The sequence below is a fragment of the Mauremys reevesii genome, linkage group 3, assembly GCF_016161935.1.
Source record: "Mauremys reevesii isolate NIE-2019 linkage group 3, ASM1616193v1, whole genome shotgun sequence".
NCBI classification, from domain to species: Eukaryota; Metazoa; Chordata; order Testudines; family Geoemydidae; genus Mauremys; species Mauremys reevesii.
In genome coordinates this window covers 207,769,926-207,777,384 of record NC_052625.1, presented here as the reverse complement: position 1 = coordinate 207,777,384, position 7,459 = coordinate 207,769,926, and the positions used below count along the sequence as shown (strand labels likewise).

The 7,459-nt window shown below is 45.8% G+C and overlaps 1 long non-coding RNA gene across 1 annotated transcript; it reads left to right on the top strand.

Annotated features, from left to right (window-relative positions):
- The first annotated feature begins 564 nt into the window (after positions 1–564).
- On the top strand, positions 565–3,400 carry LOC120400298. Its single transcript, XR_005595695.1, has 2 exons — positions 565–620; positions 2,749–3,400. It is a non-coding gene; the product is annotated as an uncharacterized LOC120400298 (long non-coding RNA).
- Positions 3,401–7,459: the final 4,059 nt, after the last annotated feature.

Below are 7,459 nucleotides of genomic sequence, written 5' to 3'. Positions count from 1 at the left end.
TTAGTTAACTCACAGATTGTCGTCTTAGTAACAGAAGGATTTTTTTTTGTTTAGTCTGAGCAGCTTTACTACACTGTGGTGTCTTTCCTCCACATCGGAGCAACTCGGGCTACTGGCATCCCCAACTGTCCCAATTTGCATGTTTGTGTTGTTCTCCACAGGTGGGAGTTCCGCTGTCAGAACAGACTGAACCTGCTCCCTGTCCCTGCAATACAATGGAATTATTTCGGGTGCGGGTGGAATCAGCGTTTGGTGGGTTACACTCAGGCCAGGCCCTTGTCTCCATCTCTTTAACGGAGCCCTGACTCTGCTCTCCCAGGAGCCCCGCTCTGCCTCAACACCGGTTGCTCTCACAGGCCCAGCTCACTAGGTGACATCTACCCTGTCTTTCCATCCAGACTCCATGGAAGACTGGAGAACTGAGCAGGATTATGACATCACAGGTATCAAGGAGGCTGAACAGCTGTAACATAAGAATGGCCACACTGGGTCAGACCAAAGGTCCATCTAGCCCAGTATCTGGTCTTCCGACAGTGGCCAATGCCAGGTGTTTCAGAGGGAATGACCAGAACAGGGAATCATCAAGTGATCCATCCCCTGTCATCCATTTCCAATTTCTGGTAAACAGAACCTAGGGACCCTCAGAGCATGGTGGGGCATTCCTGCCCATCTTGGCTAATAGCCATTGATGGACTTATCTTTCATGAAATTATCTAGTTCTTTTTTGAATCGTCTTATAGTCTTGGCCTTCCCAACATTCTTTGGCAAGGAGTTGACTGTGCATTGTGTGAAGAAATACTTCCTTTTGTTTCTTTTCGACCTGCTGCCTATTCATTTCATGTGGTGACCCCTAGTTCTTCTGTTCTGAGAAGGAGTAAATAACACTTCCTTATTTACTTTTTCCACACAAATCATGATTTTGTAGATCTCTATCATATCCCCTGTAGTTGTCTTTTCTAAGATGAAAAGTCCCAGTCTTATTAATCTCTCCTCCTATGCAAGCTGTTCCACACCCCTAGTCATTTTTGTTGCCCTTTTCTGAACCTTTTCCAATTCCAAGATATCGTTTTTGAGATGGGGAGACCACATCTGCATGCAGTATTCCTGCGCTTTGTTTCCTATGGTTCAGCCAGTTACTGATCCATGAGAGGACCCTTCCTCTTATCCCAGTACAGCTTCCTTTGCTTAAGAGCTTTTGCTGAGGGACCTTGTCAAAGGCTTTCTGAAAATCCCAGTATGTCAGTGCACTGCAAGGCCTTCAGTGGCTTTTAAACTTTCCCATGGGGACATCGGAGACATGGTCCAGTTAACTTGTGTTCAGGCCTAACAAGTGTCCCTGCCAGCAGGTATATGGGATCTTGGGGAGCAATTACCACACGGGTGGGGTGCAAAATAAACTTTATTAAGAAAATGCAAAAACAGGGAAAATTCAATAGTGAGGGGTATGGGGTTTGTTAAGGTAGACAATTGGGGAGGGGTTTCTTTTGGTGAACAGTATAGGGGGTTTCAATAGTGGGGTACAATACAGTTGGTAAACAATTAACACTGAGCTATAAATGTAACAGGTAGCTAACAATTTCTATGTATAAAGGTGTGTCACAGCAGCATATAATCAACTAACAGTTATGGAAAAATATGTTAAATAACAAACAATTTTAGGTAAAAATGTGTCACAGTGGTGTAAATATAGAATGTGAGGTGTATCAGAGAGGAAAAAGGTAACCAATGGGGTTTTATGCTAGATTGGGATGGGGGAAGAGGGGCACGTGGTGGAGCAGAGGGAGATTTAAAATTACAGAGACACAGAGAACAGACAGACTGTAAGGAGTCAGAGGGACACAGAGAAGCTGGGGGGGGGTATGGTTGCAGTAGAAAGACAGACTTAACCACAATTATACAAAACACAGTAAAATCTTATCTATGATCTAACTTAACCAAGACTACACAAATTAGCAAGTAACAAAACACAATGCAACAATTCTCTAAGCCTAACTTACAGAGTATAATGCTAAACCTAACTTAACCTAATGAGTGCACCTTATACTAGGGGTGGTTCTCCAAGGGTGTGGCTGCAGCAGTGGAGCAACTGCAAGTGAGCTGCCCAGGATAGAATCCAGGGAGGCACAGGTGTTTTTTTTCTAGCAGCAAAGGAGCTGCAGAACCAGAAACAGATTACAGATGCAGACCAAGGAGTTAACTTGGGTCTGTCTGTTGGGGAAAGAAAAGCCAGCAGCTAGAACAGGGAGGGTCTGCAAGAGAGAGTTCTTACCAATCCCCAGGACAACAGCAGAGGCAGGCACAGCATCATCATCAGAGGACACAGAGAGGACTCAATTTGCTCACAATAATCAGATCATCTCCAGGCAAAATTCGTTGTTCGTGGGAGGGGAGTTTAAAAACGGGGGTATGCTCAAAAACAAATGAGAGCGGCGAGAGGGCCTCCCAAGGACCCCTAGCTGATCAGACCAGGTGGTGTGTGAAACAGATTAAACTGAGATTGCCACTAAAAGTCCAGGTGATTGAATTGTTTGCAGTACTAAGACCTTCTCGACCTAGAATGGTTGATATTTAATTTTTGCCATTGTTTTGTGGAGACCTTGGAGAGTTGAAGCAGCGTGGAGAACTCTGGTTCAGAGGCCTCATACTCAGGACAACAAAGTTTAGCAGTTTTGGGATGAATTCCTTGAACACACGGATACTGCTGAGGACAAAGACTTTAGCAAACCTGGCTTGTTTGTTTTTTCATAGGTGTCGCTACCTTTTAGCAATGCTGCAGTTGGATGTTATTTGGATGAACTTGATAAAAACTAAACAGCTCAACAAGATGCAAGTGGAAGTTTTAGAGAACATTCTTTATGTTGGGACGTACATGCAGCCACACAAAAATCTATTGTGAACAGTTTGCAGCAATGAAAGAAATGATTGCACTGGTCACTACTGATATGTATGACCAGCAGCAGAAGCATTCTGCTTGTGACGAAGACAGCAAGGATGAAATGTTGCCTTTTAGAGACTAACAGTAACAAATTAATTCAACACAAAATATGAACATTCACTACTGTCATTGAATGCAAATAGAAATAAATAATATAATAATGTTCTTGTTGTTTTTACACTACACACATTTTGGACTACTTTGGGTCTTTTTTTGACACTGATATTTGCTGTTTTAAGTTTGAAACCCCTGCCAACCTTGAATCAGAATACGAGTACCAGTATTGTGGGTTTAATTTTGAATTTCTTTGTCTCATAGATTTGTTGCTAATGTGGACAAACTCCTGCTGGGACTTGTACATTTTTAAAAAAATCAAATCTGTAGTAGGTATGTAATGAAAGCTTTCATTTGTTATTTGATGTATAAATGAATGTGTGAATAAAAAAACCCCTTTGTTTCAAGAAATAGATGGGACTACTTTTAGGTTACGTTTTAAGCAATTATGGGCTATTAATGCAGTAGAAATCTGGAAAACTTGAGCAGCACCTGAAGCTGAGTGAGAGGCACAGAAGCAGGAGTAAAAAACACACGGGCCAGAGAAGCAGCCCAGAAAGTGGATGTGGGCTGGAGCTTGAGCAGCAGTGCTGAGACACAGCTAGGGGGCTGCAGCTGGAGCAGACCAGAACGAGCAGCTGGGTCAGCACAGACCAGCTGTGCCAGTGGGGAGCCAGGGCTGAGCTACAGTGGGGAGTTTGGGGCCACAGCCATTCAAAAGGCCATTGCCCCTTACTGAACACATTGACCGTACTTTCTCTGTATTGTAGCCCATAAGTTTGCATCTGTACATATCATATTGCTAGTATAGTTTTATTGTTAATTTTGGACCCACCAAATAAATTCACATTTAGAGACATTTTTAAGGCTTGGCCCTGTGTCAACTGGAGCTCCACACTTCTTATTCCTTGGTGGGAGAATGCACCAACATTTTGTTATATATGTATCCGTCTAGCCCCAAAATCTTACCCAAGGCTGACATAGCCCCATGTAACGTCTCAATATCAAATGAGTTTAAAAATCCTGCTACAGCACTAATGCCACCTACAAAATATTCCCCTTTACCTGTTTTATTTCATATCGTCCCATCTCCCCATTGTTGCCATGCTTGTAGTAGAGGTAAGGCATATGGTGTGCACTCTGAATATTGTGTACTTATGTTTATTTGCATTCCTTCCAACCAGACTGATTGGTCCACAATGGTTGGGGCTTTAATTACTTCTCTCTTTCTATATGGGTGTTCATCTGCCATTATTCTTGGTTCAATCTTCTTTTCTGGCATTTGATTGATAAACATAAACAACAGACCATATCCCTGAAAATCTACTCCCCGTTTAATTTTCCTAAAGCAACTCAATCTTATCATTATAGAAGAATCCACTATTTTACTATATTCCCATATTTTGAGAGCAATTGACTCATTCCATCCCACATCAATATTAGCCAATTCTTGTTCTTGAATTACATCTAAGGTGATTACATCAAATCCCAAACTCCAAAAGGTACCGTTCAGAGTACTCATATTCAGATTGTTCTCATCATAACTAAATCTAAACATTAGTTCTCTCCCCCACCCTTAGTATATACAAGTATCTCCATTGCTCTTCCAAATTTTTTGGTTTTAGATATTCCTATGTCACATTTTTGCCGTCTTCCCATCATATCTCAAATTTTATCTCAAAAGATTTCTATTTACATTTGGTTTTGTTTGGTCCTGTTTTTCCCATCCTGTCCCTTGAGTAAGGGTAGGAATTAATGGTAAATTCTCAGAATGGAGAGGGGTAACTAGTGGTGTTCCCCAAGGGTCAGTCCTAGGACCAATCCTATTCAATTTATTCATAAATGATCTGGAGAAAGGGGTAAACAGTGAGGTGGCAAAGTTTGCAGATGACACTAAACTACTCAAGATAGTTAAGACCAAAGCAGATTGTGAAGAACTTCAAAAGATCTCACAAAACTAAGTGATTGGGCAAATGGCAAATGAAATTTAATGTGGATAAATGTAAAGTAATGCACATTGGAAAAAATAAACTATACATACAACATGATGGGGGCTAATTTAGCTACAACGAGTCAGGAAAAGATCTTGGAGTTATCATAGTTCTCTGAAGATGTCCATGCAGAGGCGGTCAAAAAAGCAAACAGGATGTTAGGAATAATTAAAAAGGATAGAGAATAAGACTGAGAATATATTATTGCCCTTATATAAATCCATGGTACGCCCACACTGTGTACAGATGTGGTCTCCTCACCTCAAAAAGATATTCTAGAAAGAGGCTAGGACTCTTCAGTTTGGAAAAGAGGAGACTAAGGGGACATGATAGAGGTATATAAAATCATGAGTGATGTTGAGAAAGTGGATAAGGAAAAGTTATTTACTTATTCCCATAATACAAGAACTAATGAAATTAATAGGCAGCAGGTTTAAAACAAATAAAAGGAAGTTCTTCTTCCAGTCAACTTGTGGAAACTCCTTACCTGAGGAGGTTGTGAAGGCTAGGACTATAACAATGTTTAAAGGGACTGGATAAATTCATGGTGGCTAAGTCCATACAGAGGATGGAGATGGATGGCAGGAGAGAGATCACTTGATCAGTTCACTCGGGCACCTGGCATTGGCCACTGTCGGTAGACAGATACTGGGCTAGATGGACCTTTGGTCTGACCCGGTACGGCCTTTCTTATGTTCTTATGTTCTTATGAGTAGTCAAATGTATTATCCTCTTTGAACCATACCTCCATCCTAGAGGTACTCCCATATGTATATCCACATACCCCTACATTTCCTCAAATATTCAACAAAATATAAAAGCCAAAAACTATATTTTCACCCTTCAGGATTGATTTTTCCATTTCCCCTGAATTACTAGGATCCTTAATACTGAAGCCATGGCCATTATTTCATAGGAATAATGTCTGATGCTTCCAGATGTATTATTCTAAATACTTACACTAACATATTTTATCTTTGCTTGAGCTCCGGTATTTATTTTGCTTCCTAAAATATAATGAACACAGCACAATCTTTCTGCTATCCAAAGAATGCAAAGCCAAGCAAGCATAAGCAGTAAGCCAATCACAAAAATTGTAGCACCATATGCACCCTTCAAATCCAAGGTCTGGATCAGATAATCTCTGGTGCAATTGGGCATTCCTTCCACTCTGTAAAATAAGATAAAAGAGAAAGAAAATAACATTATTTAATCTTCAGGCCATAACTTTAATTGTGATATGTGGACCTACTTTCCCGTTCCCCCTTGTTAATCTGCACTAAAGTCGGTGAAAATGTATTCATAATGGAAAATGGTCTGACCCATGTAAACTCCAGGACATGATTTTTCAATATTAATTTCAAATACCATGGCGGTGAGTCCAATGTTAAGCAGCATATTGATTTAAAAAAATAGTTTTTTTACAAAATTTATAATTTATTTAGCCATGTGCATGTGAGGGGAGGGGGCACACATACAGTCCCCAAGGGGGCGGGTGATACACACAGTGGGAAGGGGCATACAAGGGCCCCCAGGGAGACACATGGGGGGAGAGGGGACACTCAAGGGGGCAGGGGATGCACATGGCCTGAGGGGTCACACACGTGGTCCCTGGAGGGTGCACGTGGGGGAGGGGCACACACAGGGTCCCCGGGGGCAGGAGGGGTGCACGTGGGGGAGGGGCACACACAGGGTCCCCGGGGGCAGGAGGGGTGCACGTGGGGAGGGGCACACACAGGGTCCCTGGGGCGGGGCACGTGGGGGAGGGGCACACACAGGGTCCCCGGGGCGGGGCGCACGTGGGGAGGCGCACACAGGGTCCCGGGGCGCACGTGGGGAGGCGCACACAGGGTCCCCGGGGCGCACGTGGGGAGGCGCACGCAGGGTCCCCGGGGCGGGGCGCACGTGGGAGGGCGCGCGCGGTCCCCAGGGGCGGGGGCACGTGGGGAGGGGCGCGCAGGGTCCCCAGGGGCAGGGGGCGCACGTGGGGAGGGGCGCACGCGGGGTCCCCGGGGGCGGGGGGCGCACGTGGGGGAGGGGCGCACGCAGGGTCCCCGGGGGCGGGGGGCGCACGTGGGGGAGGGGCGCACGCAGGGTCCTCGGGGGCGGGGGGCGCACGTGGGGCGATGAGGGGCGCACACAGGGTCCTCTGGGGCGCACGTGGGGAGGGGCACACGCGGGTCCCCGGGGCAGGGGTGCATGTGGGAGGGGCGCACGCAGGGTCCCCCGGGGCAGGGGCGCACGTGGGAGGGCGCACGCAGGGTCCTCAGGGGCGGGGGCGCACGTGGGGCGATGAGGGGCGCACACAGGGTCCCTGGGGGCGCACGTGGGGAGGCGCACGCGGGGTCCCCGGGGGCGGGGTGCACGTGGGGAGGAGCGCACGCAGGGTCCCCGGGGCGGGGCGCACGTGGGGAGGGGCGCACACAGGGTCCCCGGGGCGGGGGCGCACGTGGGGAGGGGCGCACACAGGGTCCCTGGG